Raw genomic sequence first — 16,684 nt, 5'->3', positions numbered from 1 at the left:
AAAAGAAAAAAATACAAGTTATGATGGCTTATCCTGGAAGTAAAAAAAATGGAAAATGACAAAAGACAAAAAAAAGGATTAAGAAAATGATGCGATGGCAAAGGAAATAAATGAAATTGTTAGAAATTTGAGAAGAGACAAAAAAGAAAAAATTGAGCAGCAAAAAATTTGAACGAGTGCAATTGGGAAAGTGCACTTTCCAAGCTATGAGACACAGTTCTTGGATGGGTAAAGTTAAATTTCCAGTTCAAACCCTAAATCCTGATTTATAGAATTAGGATATGGTTTTCCCTGTCACAAATTCCATGTTCTGCTGGGGAAATGTTAGGGAAACTGGCGATGTGATCTTATTCCGAAGCCAGTCCTCTTCTCCTAAAGCAAGATGACCCTGAAGTTACAGTGTCAGCCCTGTACCATGAGGTAGGGAATATGGGAAGGAGAGAGAGAGAGTCACTAATCCAGAGTTGAAGATATTGGGCCTCAGTGCCCAACGGTGTTGAAACAGATGTGCCTCATGTGCCTAATGTACAATAGTGCATTTCCCACTGATTAACTTGCATTTATTTTTCATTCAAGATATTCCATATTTTATATGTAGTCACCTTAAGGTGAAAGACCAAAAAAAGATACAGAATATTTATTTTTAGCAATACCTTTGACCTCGCCCCTACTCTTAATCACCCCACCCCCTTTGTGCAGAGTTCCCATATTTTTTTAAGGCACTTAGACCACTACTTTTAAGGAACCCGTGGGGATCTGTCCGGGAGAAAAATAGCAAAGTTAAGGAAGTGCTACTACATGGTGTGAACTATAATGACAAGTAGCAAACCAATGCAAATACATAACATTGCCAGACACTGACCAAAGGGAAATTGCACTTCTTTACAGAGTCACATCCGATGATGATCTGGACGTGACCTTGCAAAGTAAAAATATAAAACTAGGTTTTGCTGCCTACCCCCCCACCCTTAATCTCTGCCCTACCAGACATGCCCCAGTCAGGCACCGGTGGACAAAAGAGTTTGGTGGACAGAGTACTCTGTCGCCATTGCAACAGAGTACCTTGTCCAATGAACTAAATCCCACCGAAGGGGCCAATACACAAAAGCTTTTATGATGGGAGGTAAAGGTCAACGGAGTACCCTCTAATGTATTGTCACAAGCCTTTGTCAATCAGAACAGAAATGTCCAACTCCCTATTTTTACAAATACAAAGAAAGTCTTTTCTATTGTTACTAAAAGTATATAAATGTAGTAATTTTTCCTCTTTTAATTGGCATTTCGGATGTTTTTAGGACAATTCACAAAAGCATGCAAGAGTATGTAAAAGAGTACCACGGATTTTCTACTTTATGTACTCCAAAAATCTGTTCGTAAATAGGACCCTAAGTTTCCGAAGACCTACCCAGCTATAAAAATCTGTTGGGAAAAAGAAATGATTACATGTAATGGGGTGACCCTGTAACCCTCAGAACCTGGGTGGGTAATACAATAAATAATGATGGTTCTGTCGGACCGAAATACACAGTAGTATAGTATTTCAATTGTGTTATTTACAACCTCCGTCCCAATGAAGGGTACAAAGACAATGGTATTTATATCCGTATAACCAAACACACTGACCACACAGAAATACTCCAGTAAAATTTTACTCATGTACTTTCATATTTTCTGTATGTAAATTAAAACATTAGTTCTGCTGTCCAAAACCAAACAAAAAACATATACAGCACATAAATTCTGTGTAGGACTAATACAAATTTAAAACAACATACAAAAATGTCAATTCACAAACTTATTGGCAAAGACCACTATATATGCAATAATCCAGTAGGAACATCAATGAGTTCTTGGGTCCTAGAGGATTTCGTATAGTAAGTTCATGATAGAAGGAAATGCGTCGACGTTTCGACCCTGGGGGGCGATGCGCTGGTTGTGCGCATCAAGGGCGTCAATACTACTTTAGAAAGGACCAGGTTTCCAAGAGGAGCCAGGTTTGGAAAAGGTGAGCATTGACAGTGCTCTCACTCTTTATGCATACCAACACTGACCCATCCCTGACACATATCCTTTATGTCTAACAGGCTGTCCTACAATTGCCCAGTCCTGATGAAGACCCGCCCTTGATGCGCACAACTGTTGCTGATGCCGGCATTGCGGAGTCTTGTGATTAGGGTGTGGTGGGAGATGGTGACGAAAGCGGCCAAGAGGTCCAGTAGGATGAGGGCTGTGGTCTTGCCTCTGTCGAGGAGGAAGCAGATGTCAGTGGCGGCAAGGACTGCGGTCTTAAGGCAGCGGTTGCTTCAGAAGTCAGATTAGGAGGAGTCCAGGACATGGTTTACTTCACTGAACTCAGAGAGTTGGACATTGATGGCCTTCTTGATGACTTTGACTGGGAAGGGGAAGAGAGAGACGGTCTGAAGTTATTGAGGTCTGTCGGGTCTGAGGATGGCTTCTTCAGTAGGGGGTGTATCTCAACGTGTTTCCAGTCATTGGGGAAGGTGGCAGTTTTGATGGAGCAGTTGATGGTGCGCAAAACTGAGGGGAGATGGCGGCAGCTGCTCTGTGTAAGATGTGGTAAGGGCAAGGATCTCACAGGACTCCTGAGTGGATGCTCTTCATGGTCTTGAGCGTGATCTCTGCTGTGAGTGGGGTCCAGCTGAACATGGTCTGTTGGGGTGAGGAGTGGTTGCGTGCGGTGGTGACAGGTGTAGTGGCAGGGTCTAGGGCACCAAAGATCTCATAGATTTGCCTGATCACGCGGTGGAAGAAGGTGCCGAGTTTTTTGCAGAGGTCTTGGGAGGGTGGAACGTCTGTGGTCTCGATGTTGGGCCTGGCGAACTCCTTGACGATTGCAAAGAGTTCTTTGCTGTTGTATGCGTTGGCGTTGATACGGTCTTGGAAGGCCATTTCTTTGTGATTTTGAGGAGGAAGTGGTGTGCGTTGACTGCAGATTTGAAGGTTGCGTGGGTTTCTGGGGATTTGTTGTTCCTCCATCTCTTCTCCATCTCGCACTGCATTCTTCAGATCCACATCAGCTCTCTTTAACGGTATGTAACCTTTACAACGCAACTTTTACAACGCAGTACCATTACAACGAAACTTTTACAACGCAAAAACCATTACAACGCATGTATTTACAACGCATGTTTTTACAACGCATACCATTACAACGTAAGTATTGGTAAGTATATAATTATATTTAAAATGTTGTTTGTTTGGGTTTTTGGGTAAAGGGGTATTTTTAGGGTTCAGGGTCAGTTTTGGGTTTTTGGGTAAAGGGGTATTTTTAGGGTTCAGGGTTAGTTTTGGGTTTTTGGGTAAAGGTGTATTTTTAGGGTTCAGGGTCAGTTTTGGGTTTTTGGGTAAAGGGGTATTTTTAGGGTTCAGGGTCAGTTTTGGGTTTTTGGGTAAAGGGGTATTTTTAGGGTTCAGGGTTACTTTTGGGTTTTTGGGTAAAGGGGTATTTTTAGGGTTCAGGGTCAGTTTTGGGTTTTTGGGTAAAGGGGTATTTTTAGGATTCGGGGTCAGTTTTGGGTTTTTGGGTAAAGGGGTATTTTTAGGGTTCGGGGTCAGTTTTGGGTTTTTGGGTAAAGGGGTATTTTTAGGATTCGGGGTCAGTTTTGGGTTTTTGGGTAAAGGGGTATTTTTAGGGTTCGGGGTCAGTTTTGGGTTTTTGGGTAAAGGGGTATTTTTAGGGTTCGGGGTCAGTTTGGGGTTTTTGGGTTTTTGGGTAAAGGGGTATTTTTAGGGTTCAGGGTCAGTTTTGGGTTTTTGAGTAAAGGGGTATTTTTAGGGTTCAGGGTCAGTTTTGGGTTTTTGGGTAAAGGGGTATTTTTAGGGTTCAGGGTTAGTTTTGGGTTTTTGGGTAAAGGGGTATTTTTAGGGTTCAGGGTCAGTTTTTGGTTTTTGGGTAAAGGGGTATTTTTAGGGTTCAGGGTCAGTTTTGGGTTTTTGGGGTACAGGGGTACAGGGTAAAAATAAAGTAAAATTAAATTTAAATTAAATTAATTAAATGAAATGAAATTAAATTAAATTATATTAATTTCAATTAATTTACATTAAAAAAATTAATATATACTTACCAATACTTACCTTGTAATGGTATGCGTTGTAAAGGTACCTGCGTTGTAAAAACATGCGTTGTAAATACATGCGTTGTAATGGTTTTTGCGTTGTAAAAATTTCGTTGTAAAGGTATGCGTTGTAAAAGTATGCGTTGTAACGTCATACATCCCTCTTTAACAGTCACTATAGCCAATTAATTACATCATCAAGAGCCAAAAGCAGTTTCAACCAGTGGCCTGCAAAAGACTGCAAATCGTCTGTTTTCAAAAGGTACGATATATTTTCTGCTACCTAGCCTAAAAGCTTGTAATAGTTCTGAAATTTGGTCTATTGTTGAATCGCTTAATTCTGGGCTGGGTGTCCAGAGTTCTAATCACGGCTGTCCACTTGACCAGATTTCTTTACCTTTTCACTTGACCAGAGTTATTTGATCCTCGGCAAATGTCTTTACATACCTGTGTTTCAGTTCCCGCACATGCTAAAACCGTGAAGGCTCCCTGCAGGCTAAACACTAACATTAAGCACCGCATGGGGCTGACAGCTCAGCAAGTTTAACAGCTTCTGCAGAGATTAGCATGCACCTGCAGTTCACTGCCTCAAAAACTGAAGATACTAGTGGCCACATGCATCATTGTTGCCGTTTGCGATTCCTTAATTGCGAAAATTAAGGAATCGCAATTAAGGAATCGCAAACGGCAATGCATCAAAAATTCGCAATTTATTTTGCGATTCCTTATTTTTCCTTATTTGCGATTCCCAATTTTGCGAATCGCAAATAAGGAATCCCTTTACATTGATTCCTATGGGCCTAGAGGTCCATAGGAATCAATTGGAAGGCATTCTCATTTTGCGATTCGCAATTAAGGAATCGCAAAATGAGAATGCAATTTCAAGGGTGCAGGGGAGGGTCCAAAGGACCCCCCCTGCACCCCTAAAATTAAACTTTAAGTACATTATTCATGAAACTTTCAAAAATGCACTTTTGTGCATTTTTGAAAGTTTTCGCAAATTAGCATGAAGTTTAACTTCATGTTAATTTACCACTTCCAAATTGCGATTTTTTTACCCTAAAAAAATCATGCATTGCATTTAAGAAATTGCAAAATTGCGATTCCTTAAATGCTATCGCAATTTAAGAAATCGCAAATAAATTGCGATTTCTTAAATTTCGAAAAATGCAAAAAAGGTTAATGCATCCCAAATCTATGAATTGGATTCGCAAACGCCTGAATTTTGCGATTCGCACCGTTTGCGAATGTCATTTAGTTTGATGCATGTGGGCATAGGTCCTTTTTCCTTTTCATAATTCCTAAAATGAGTACTAGTGAGTTCCTTAATAAAAAAATCTGCTTCTTACAAAGCTACCAAGCTTCGAGGTGCAAGTGTTTCATAAATTGGTGTGAGAAGTGACGTTTACTCACAACTCTTAATCGCCTGCTCAAATTACGGTGGTTTCCTAGATGCCTTGGTATTCATCGCACAAACGCCTTATTTTAAAGACTAACTGCAGCCGCGGCCGGTGGTGGGAGTACCTGCCGGGCGGTGAAGTGGGGAGGGGGAGGGGCAGGGTGGGGGGTAGTAATGTATGGATTACGGAGTTTAACAGGTAAGTAAACATATAAATAAATAAAACGAATTTCGTTGCGCGCACTGCAACGCATTTGGTGATGCAGTGCACGTAACAAAATGTGTTTTATTTATTTATATGTTTACTTACGTGTTAAACTCCGTAATCCATACATTACTACCCCCCACCCTGCCCCTCCCCTCCCCACGTTACTGCCCGGTAGGTACTCCCACCACCGGCCTCGGCTGTCTAACTGTGAGAGTTAAAAAAGGCGATTTTGCCAGAAGGGTCTCCTAAGAGCACATAAAAATGTGGCCTGCATTTAAATACTATGTTTACAGCAGTTCGTCTTATTTCGATTTCCCATGCCGTAGATGTAGGAAACGACAGGACGCTACCTTTCTCCATTAAATGCAAATCGAGTCTTTTGAGGTTACCGTTTTCATCTGCCCTCAGTCGACATGTAATTTAACACATGGAGGAATGGAGCGGGCGTTTTGCTGAAACCTTGATTGTATCATGTGAGGAAGGCTTCTGTGGAATGGTCGGTGATGAACACATCCATCACACCCCTTGGCTTCAGCCTCTGGTGCGGAACAGAGACATTAATACAGGTGTGTAGATCATTCACGCTGAGCGGAACCGCCGAATGGCCCGGCAGCGACCAGGGATCGTCTGAAAATTCTTTTCACGTTCTAGGTAGAGGCGAACTGCACTGTTTTAAGCCTGGGCAGGTTTTAATTTTGGTGGCAAAATTCTATGAATTATGCGTTACAAGAAATTTGTGACGTTTCTCATCATTTTTATTGCAGAATTTTTGCTGTAGCAGACTGGCTCACGCAGAAAATGTGACTTGTTAATGCTAGTTATGTCGTTGTTTGAAAAAGTCATGCGAGATACTAGCAAACTATAACCTCGTTTCTAGAGGTGGGCGAGCCAACAAATTAAGAGTGAGTGCCAAATTAGAGCCGAGCAAAGGGGCGGGTCTGGCTTTAGGAGTCCATGCATCAGCGGAGCCTTCATGAGGTGTCTGCTCCGTTGGAGCGGAGGAGCATCGCCCCACTTGAATTACCCCCTAAAATGGAAAATAAAATGGTAATTCACTTTCATTTTATTTTTCATTCTCCTGCCCTGAATCGAGTGTCTGGACGAGGGCGGTGCCACTGCTGAATGACCGCAGCAGGGAGGAGGACAGGCTGTTTGTGCACTTTGAAAAGTGCGCATGTCCCTTTGGCCGGCCATCTTGGAACGGCCAGACATGCATAATTTGAAACCTCTAAAACAGCCGGGTTAGAGTAAGTGCAGGCCTACAGGGCGCTCGGGAGTGCCTAGTGAGGCCACGCCATCCAATCAGAGTGCTGCTTTCACAGCATGAGAGCAGCGCCAGGATTGGTGCCCGCACTGCAGCATCCAGTTCGTCACAAGAGGTCCAGAGCAGAGGATTTCGGTTCAGGTAAGTTTTATTTTTAATATTAATATTTGTGCACGCTCACTCCTGCCCGTCCGCTTCCCTACATTCCCGTCCCCGTAGATGCCAGTCACCACTGCGAGCCTTAAAACATTTCGGCATATAAATCATGCAACATAATATTATAAAGTATCCTCAGAATAAAAAAAAAAAATGTATCTTCAGAAGCGGTTCACCTTAGTCTTTTGGATAATATTTTGCTTTGAAAAGTGTTTATTAACACTGAGAGGGGCATATTTTTGAGCCGGTTTTGCATTGCGTTTGCACCACGCAACCTTTTACATGCGCAACACAAATTTTAAATACGGTTTATGAAGCCATGCAAGGCCACTTTGCGGGGCCCTGAGTGGCTCCATAAATCTGCAGTAAAGCAATGCAGCGCAAAACGCTGCATTGCCTTACTCTGTTCTAGGGAGATGTTCCATGGGCATTGCTTGGGTGTTCCCACATAACGCCCATGAGTTTTGGCGTATTCTCAGATTACCAAGACTGGTAAACCTGGTAATGCATCAAAAAGATGCATCTTCCTTGGAGGCGTAACTAGGAGCAATACCTTAACCGCATCCGTGCAGCTCATTTTCCCGCGGTGCGCTAAAGATTTTAAAACCCCGCGGTTCATGACGAGCTCAGCTCGTCATTAGCGTACAAGAGGTGTACTTCATGACGAGCTGAGCTCGTCATGAGCGTGCAAGGGGTTAATTTCTCCTCGTTATTTCCTCTTTGTATGTGTGCTGCATTCTGTAGCACACATAGCAAGAGGAAAATGCGTCCCTGTATTGTTTTTGTGCAAGAAGATGCTCCTTTCTGCATAAAGAAATTCCTGTATGCATCGCAGACACCCTTGCACCATGGTGCAAGGAAGCCTGCATTGAGGCTAGGCTGTCAAAAGTGGACCAGAACTGGGGAAAAGGCAGGAATGCACCGTATGACTTCGATTCGGCACATTACTACTCTTTCCCTGTCATGCTGTGTTGCACAGTAAGGTGACTTGTTGCGCTGTGAAAATCTCGGAAATCTGCACCCGGAGTTTTAAAATATGCACTGAGAAACATTCCTGCCCCACTCAGATGACATCGCAAATAGCGAACTAAGAGGCATGTCAGTTGTTATGTGTACCTTACATACGCAGAGATTTTTATTATTGATGGACCAACATTATAACCTTCTAAACCAAACACAATAGAGGTTTTTGACAGTGCATATCCTGAACTTTCCTATTTGTAGGTGCTCTCATATGTGATAATGAACAAAAAGTAGGCTCAGAGAAATAAAGTAACCAAGGTTCACACAGTTTGGTAAAGCATGGAAGCCGGGATTGATCCCAGTCAGATTTTCCAGTGTCACACTCTGCAATCATGCTACTAGATGGGTACCTCTTTCTCACATCAAAGGTTAATGCCTTGTCCTTAATTCTTGGAGGAAGAGATTGGAGCATGGGTGAGCGAACCTTGCCGAATGATATAAGAGCACTCAATAATTGACACAGTCTATGTTAGAACTCTTTTTCCAATGTAGATAGACATATGCTGGGATACACAGGATGGTTAGCCAAGGCTAGGATTCAAAACTCGCCCCCCATGATTTATGATGGCTGCTGTAGTCATTAGGCCACCTTGCCTTCCATGAAAGCTCAGCTCTTTATGGGGTCATGGTTCCAAGAGGACCTCGAGCTGAGCCAGAGTCAGGCTTCAGGCTCAAGTCTGGCATCCATTTTCCGTGCCTCTCCCATAACTTGTAATATCTAATACATTTCATGCAATAAACCTACACACTTTCGAACATCCCTCAGTCTAGAGGCCCTGGCAATAATTTTCAAAGCTGGTGATTATGAATTGTCAGTGTGGCTAGGGCATAGTTAGTCGCATGGCACCTCAGGGGCCTTATTACATAAGTATTCCGAGGGCGCAACAGTTGTTTGAGCCTGCTTTGCATGCCCCCAGGGCACCTTCGTATTACAGAATGAGCCGCTGATGCTTGTGCGGCCCCTTCTGTAATACAGATAGTGCTGGCGCACATAAAGCACCAGTGCTATCTTCAGGGTGTGTTCCCTCATTTGCAGGGGGTGTGCCCCATGCAATTGAGGAATCCCTTTGCCTCTGCGCCCGTGCCATATTACAGATGTGGCGCAGAGGCAAAGAAACTCTCATGCGATGCACAAATTTCGGCGTTTGCGAATTGCAAACGGCTACCTACAAATGCCCCATGATTCCTTGTTGAGTGAGAATGTGATATGGTGAGGAAAGGGGTCCTTTTGTAATTACAATCTTCATCAAGCGGTAGAATATTCATTGATAGAATTCAGTGCACATTCTACGGCCTCCTGGGTCACAGAAGTTTGAAGGCATGTTTTTGTGGTGTCCTTTTTGTGTGCACCATTAGATGATGCTGTGAAAGTCTGGTGTTTCTAAGGAGTGTGTTTTCACTGTGTTTCCTAAGGTGGGAGGCATTTCCAGTTGTCAACAAACAAACACAAGACAGTTGAATGTTACTGAGAAACTGTGAGGTCTCATACATTAGAGACGCCATGAACATTTGACAAATGCAATGTACCACAAGGCATAGATAAATCTGAGTTTCAGCACATAGAGGAGTACATAAACTTGTCCTCAGCGATGGGTGGGGATAAGACCTCGTTGGTGGAAAAATAACACAACTAGGAAAGAGGTGGGGGGGGGACGAGAGAGAATTTCGGGGAGGGGGGGCGAGCCCTGTAGAGTGTCACACAAACTTTGTGTGAGGGCTAGAGAGAGGGAAGTTCCTCGCTGCATCTGCGGGGTAGAGACCTAGACTGTGGGGTCCCACTGTCTTATAGCAAGATTGCACCTTGAAAGAGTTCGAGAGCCTGCAGTCGAGGGGTGCATAGCGGGAGTGTTCTAGTTTGGAAAAGTGGCCAACCTTTTAGACTCAACAGGAGGGAGGTGTGTGGTATCCTGCCTCTCTGGTAACTCAATGATGTCATGGAATGTGGGTGATGTCATGGAAAGTGGGTTATTAGGGTTCCCCAGAGGGCACTTGAGCCAGACAGAACAGGGTTGAGCATCTAACTACACCTGCTTCTGGTGGGGGTATTTATGTATCCATTTAACTTACAATAAACCCTCTAGTAATCTACTGGCGTTGTCTGCGTATTTCTAATGCCGACTTGCTTCACAACACTCCGGAGAGCTTGCGTTATCATCATTACAACCACGCCCAATACCCATTAGGGTCAGTATAAAAGCCTGACACACAGGTTGAGAAATTTCAGATTGTGCTATTCTGCAAGAACACACTGTACGTTCTGGTAACATTAAACCTCTTGGGGGTTTACAGCACAAAGAGCTGAAGAAGTCAAACCAATATTCCCAGCAGCCAAGGTTGATTGTTGGTAAATTTGTTACCAAGTTGTCTTTGTTAAAAAGCTGCCATTTAGCGCAACCCTCCAGACGATTGTGCCTCCATTTAGGAACTTCCTGGGATGTTGTTCTCCTGCCTTTTCAAACTGCAATGCTGATTGCCGGAAAGGATCCCTTCCCCTCAGGAACTGGCTAATTTCCTTGCTCTTTAGTAGAATCCGTTGTAAGGGTGAAAGTAGTGTTTGTATCAAATAACAATAGGTCTATTGAATCGCCTTTCTAAAAAAAAAAAATTCAATGTATTGCACTCTTTAAATAATGAGCTACAACTGAAGATTTACAAAATTACCAAATTCTTAATTTTCTTGATGAAAAAAACCATCAGGAACACAGAAAAATCACAGTCTAAGCATGTATGCCATGTTGGGTAGCTGGTAAATAATTCAGCATTTTGATAAAAGGAAGGTGGGCCATAGGAGATATCCAGAAAGGCGTGTAAGGCTGGTGCCGAGTCAGTCATGTGTGAAGCTCAACATTAAAAATACTTAGGTTCTTTGGGACTTGTGGCTTAAACCAGTCACAATTTTGGTAGCTTTCACTTTGGTTTCTCCAATCCATCCTTATGCTTCTGGACATGGGGCCACCAGAACAGGACAAAATACATCAGGTGAGATTGCACCAGATGTGTAAAGGAGTAACAAAATCATCTTTTTAGGTCTCTCTAAAGACAGCATTGCTAGACATTTTATTAGTTTATGGTCGGCTTAGTGCCCACCCATTGTTTAGCATTGGTTAGCCCCATTGTACCTCTTATCTCTCATTTGCTTCCTTCTTATTTGGTGGCTTGTGTGGGCTTTACTTCCTCGTTGTGAGTGTGTCCCTCCCTGGAGCATTGAGACATCACTATGTCCTCGCACTGCTGCTTTTTTTTTTGGTTTAACTTTTTTGTTTTCAGTTAGTCACTCATGGAGAGTGTGTGCATTTTCCAGCTGTCTGTCTTGTGTGTTTCTCTGTGCTCGATCTCCATGTTGCTGTGTCTCATCATGTAGGGCTTTAAGTGGTCCGGGTCTCACGGGTGCTGAGCACCGGCGGTTTTTTAAAGGGGGCCTCGAAACGGGTCTCTATCAGACTCTGTTTTGGGGCCTGGCACAGGTGGTCTCTTTTTTCCGGACTGCAGTGACAGCAGGCACATCGATGCGCGCTGCTCACACTCAGGGCCGGACTGACTACCGGGCAGTTTGGAATGCTGCCGAGCTGGGGGCTGATTTCACTGCGGTGGGGGCTGATTTCGTTCATAGAGACCTGCGTGTGCTTCGAAATAATTCCAAACTGCCCAGTAGCCAGTCCGATCCTGCTCACTTCTCACTACTGGAGAAGTTATGGCATGACATCATACCAGGTGAGCCTTAGTATGGGAAGGGAAATCCTTTAAAGAGAGTCATTTTCTCTCTGGATTTCCCTTCTCTTTTTGAAACTCAGGAGCAGTAACATTGTCGTGGTGTCACCAGGGCTTTAAGTGGCAGTTTTTTCAATATTATATACAAGCCATAGTTGCTGCTTATTTATCTTATGTAATTAACAACCATTGACAAAGCCAGTAGACCTGACTTTTGTAGGTATGATGTTAATTGTTGTATCATAGATCTGGATGCAATGACAGAAGCAGCAATATATAAGTCGGGCGGCACTCTATGCTAAGCACAGAGTTTTAGCCTACGTGTTTTAAGCCACGCCCTTAATTACATTGCCACGCCCTTTTGAGGAATCCCCTAGTTTTTTCATCCTACTTAAAGCCCTGTCGCCATGTGCTCCTCTTGGCTTCGTTTTCTCTGTCTTAATGTGTGTTTCTTTGCCTCCTGCACCCTTGAACTCTGTCTTATTTTGTCTCCCCTTGTGCTGCTCGTCCCCTCCTGTGTTGTGTCTGTCCCTATGTTGCTTCCTCGTGTCTGTGTTGCCCCGTCTCCTTGTGTTCTTCTCTGCTCTCCCTGTCTCTGTATTGATCTGTTTCGCTGTGTGCTTCTGTGCTGTCTTTGTGTAGCTTTGTCTTGTCATGTGCTTCTCTGCCCCACCTGTGTTGTTTCAACGCACAGTCTGCGTCCCCTGTTTTTCTTCCACACCCCTCCCTGTTTTTTTTTTCTTTCAGTTAAGGATCAAACTTGGATTGGTATCTAAAAACAATTTAAAAAAAAAACAGCTGCATCATTTTGTAGGCACATGCATGCATGATGCACACGCCTACAAAATGACACAGTCTTCCGTTTCAAAATTATAATTTTTTTGCCATGCTGTACAGAATTAAAGGTGCTGTGCAGCATAGCTAACCCACACTGGCAAGGATATAGACCCCAAAGTTGAGACCTGTTGGCTTTGCCAGTGCTTGTTTTCCTTCTTGTTTTACACCTTTCTGCTCTTTACAGCATTCACCTTCCTTTCCCCATGCGTTTTCTCTGTATTTAACCACACTCCCATCATTGCAGCCCCCTACTACTGAGATTTCTTTAATGGAAAGTTTGCTGTAAGATTTACGGTTTAGTCTCATTAAAGAAAATTGTGGCTTGTACCATGCACTTTTCAAATAAATGGAGTAGAAAGCCATCGTTTTGTGTGGAAGCTCAAGTGATGTGGATACGCACTTTGGCATGGCCTCCTGTGATTTTTTCAGATTTACAGAGAACCTCTAATCCCCTTAATTAAAAAAAATATTTTTTATTAATTCAGAGAGTGTGGGTGAGACTACGGCAGTGAGTGTACAGTGATGCTAATTGTAATGTATAGACAGCAAAACAAGCGAAGGTACATAGAATGTAAGGAAACCACTCTTTTCATTTGTGATATCTACCTTCCACCTCCTTTCTCATTCTGCACCATGCCAATGCATTTCATATCAGATTTCATGAATGAGAGGTTTAGGCTCAGGAAATGAAGTTAGGCAAATATCAGATTATCAGTCATCAGGCAGATCTCAGAAGCTGGGCTTGCAGAGACATTGCAGATCCAGACAGCATAGTCATGCGTGACGTCACACAGATCTTGCTTGCTTTGGGTTCAGAAAATGTAGGGATTGCAATGCCATAAACATTATCATTATAACTGATCAAATATTGCTATATGTAAAAAAAAAAACAAGTGTTAGAAGCAATTGCACAGATGGACTTAGGAACATACGGAAATAATATTGTTGCCAAGGCACTATTAACTATCGCTCAAATATCAGCACCAAATATGTCACTGAAAATACGTTATGCTGGGTACTTCTGCCTGTAGCTTCCTCACCTATTAAATATTCCTCCGGAACCGGGCTGATCCAGAATAGTTGAAACTGCTCTCCTGCACCATTGTGGGGTGCCATAGCGCCAGCTTGTTTCCGGTGCCTCCCCAGAAGTGACGTCACTGAGTACTCCAGCGCTCTGACATCAGCTCCTATTTTCCCACATCCTTCGATGTGGATATGGGGTTTCTCTGCACTAAAATGTTAGCCTCATAACTTTCTTTGCAGTACCTTTATGGAAAAGTCTCCTATAAAAAAAGTGAGGGCCCCATAAAGGTAATTCATGTTGTTCTCAGGGTTCCCTTTTGAGGCCTCCATGATGCCAGCCCTAAGAATGTGACTCCTGCCAGGTCGGCTGACAGTCATATCTTCATGCGCGCGATGGCTATCACGAAGCAAGCCTCCGACAAGCAATGGAGTTGGTTAATCTTCAGATCCCGTTCTCTGACCAAGCACTGAGGGTCTACTTATTTCCCGAATAACTTTTCTCGCTCCAGGTTTAAGACTACTTGTGAACATCGTTTGCGGACATGGGACTGGTCTTCTGGTACGTGGGTCACTTCCCTAACATCGACTTTGATGTCATATTTGGAACTTGTCTGAAGGATATGAGCCCAGCGACTGTGCTTGGCTCCATTCGATCTCCACATCTGGCTTTGTCGGATGAGCTTCCGGCTTTTCCTGGGTTCTGCCATTGACCCTGCTTGAGGTGTGGCTCGCACCCTTATATTGTCTATGTTCTGTCCTCTTCTGGCTCCCTGTGGTGTGCCTTTGGGACCCAAGGTGTCAACAGGAGCTTTGACTGTGCCCCCTCAGGCATCATCCACACTGGTGCCAGTCAACACCATTGATGCTCCTTACACAGTCCGACTATGGCAGCCTATATTTTGTCACCAAAGGCCTTGCTGTTTTCGGTGGTTGCTGCACCAATAGTGATGCCCTCCACTCTACAGTATACAGATACATTTTCATAAGCTACCTGGTGTGCTCTGCTTTGTGCTGTTTTTAAACTGGCAAGGTTGCTGAGAACTTTCTTTTTATGTTCAGTGACAGTTGTTTTCTTAAGAAGTTTGACTCTTGTTTCCTGTTACTGTTCATCAGACATTGGTGGGGCCTGATTGGTCCTAGCTTATGATGGGTTCCCTGTTGCGGCCTATGCAAAGTTGACTTATGGCTGCTCCAGTTTACTTCTATTTATGTTGGTCTTCACATCTGCTTGACATTGTGATGGCTGGGTTCCTGGGGCACCAGAGCAGTCAGAGGTTACTGGAGTTCAGTTGCATCAATTGGAGTTCTTAACCACTTGTATCCTGGAGCTACATTACTGCTTGACACCAAACTGTATAAACTCCTCCGAAGCACTTGACTCTCTAAAGGTAGCGAGACACAGCAGTCTAAGGCTTACTCAAGGAGGTGAGGCGGGTTAGACAGTCAGAAAGCAATTTGCAGTTATGCTGTTCAATAAGATAAATGTGCAGTCAGTGCTTTTACTTCACGAAAAGTAATTTAATACACACAAGAAAAATATACTACACATAAAACGAACATAGAAAGTGAAAATCGCAGGTCTTTATGACCCTCCTACCCATAGTTCTGACCACAAACAGTATTATAACATCTAGTCGCTGAGCATTATAAAAACCGTACACATTGCAATGCACAGGCCATGTTGCACAGAGTTACTCTTCAAAGCTCGAAAAAGGGTTTCAATACTTAACGTGATTTGACTTCATCAGTTGGAATGAAGTCAAATGTTCCTGGTCTGTCCACTGTCCCACAACCCAAAGTAAGAGAAATGCCCACCTTTCTTTGGAGAAGATCTCTGTCTGCTGCTGTCAGGTGTCTGCTTGGCAGTGCCTGCTGTCTTGATGCCGTTACTGGAGTCCCATTAGTCCAGTAGTCACTAGGCTAACTGTAGGAGGGTAGTGGCTGGCCAGGTGCCAGTACAGCCTGATACCCTCAGATGGCACATAAATGGGTGGGGCCTGTACCACAGAGCCCACTAGTTGAAGTCTAGAAGTCTAGAGTTTGTAAAAGCAGGGTAGCCACAGCGACGGTGCTGCTTTCTACCTGCGATGGGCAAGCAAAGACAATGCTGGAGACTAAACAAGTCCTGGGGCAGGGACCAAGGTGTCAAATAGTAAGTTTTTCAACAAGACACTCTTCCTCAGCAATAAACAATAACTTGAAGCACCCACAGGCTCCCGCAGGACATTGGATGGGCCAGGGGCAAAGCAGTGTCATCTGCCATCACATTTTGGGAAATGGCAGCCAAAGAACTAGATAATACACAAGAATTAACTTGAGTGGCTCCGACAAGAATGCCTGGACTCTCCTCATCTACTCCTGCACGATTTTCTGATTTTTCTGTAATGAACAGCCTAGTGTCTTTTAAATTGCACTGATTATAAATGTAATATTTCTAATTCCAACTATTGACGAGGATCGAGTAATGACAACAGTGTTTTTATCTCTTGCATCTTTCAAACCCCCATTTTTAGGTTTCGCCTCGCCGAAAGCTGCGCAGCAGACTTTCACGCAGGCAAAATCTTTTGAGAATATGTGGCTTGTGTCCCGCCTCTGTCTTCCATTGGCTAGCTCCATAAATGGAGGCTAGCCATTGGAAGAGAGAGGCGTCTGTCACTCTGCGAGGCAATTCGTGGGCGTTTTTGGCGATTTTTTCTCATCCAGCCCCTTTTAGCACGTCAGTGCGGCGGTGGGCGGGGTTTATTTTTTTGGTCGTCCATGTTTCTTTTGGTCATTCCGCGGCCGACCGCCGCCGGAGGAAGTCCAGGTCCAGGTGAGTGCTTTTGATTGTGGCCGTTCCCGTCGCCCCCCCTCCCGCTGTCCGTGTGCCCGTTCCCGCACCCCCTCCCGCTGTCCGTGCCTTTCCCGCCCCCCCTCCTGCTGTCCGTGCCTTTCCCGCCCCCCTTCCGCTGTCCGTGCCTTTCCTGCCCTCCCTCCCGCTGTCCGTGCCT

General features: G+C 44.0%; 1 protein-coding gene across 3 annotated transcripts in view; it reads left to right on the top strand.

Annotated features, from left to right (window-relative positions):
• LOC144799014 (death-associated protein kinase 2-like) overlaps positions 1–16,684 on the top strand; it is a 697,832-nt gene that overhangs the window by 221,540 nt on the left and 459,608 nt on the right. The window lies entirely within an intron of this gene.

Source organism: Lissotriton helveticus, chromosome 12 (assembly GCF_964261635.1).
Source record: "Lissotriton helveticus chromosome 12, aLisHel1.1, whole genome shotgun sequence".
Lineage (NCBI taxonomy): Eukaryota > Metazoa > Chordata > Amphibia > Caudata > Salamandridae > Lissotriton > Lissotriton helveticus.
This window is presented reverse-complemented; position numbering and strand designations above follow the sequence as displayed.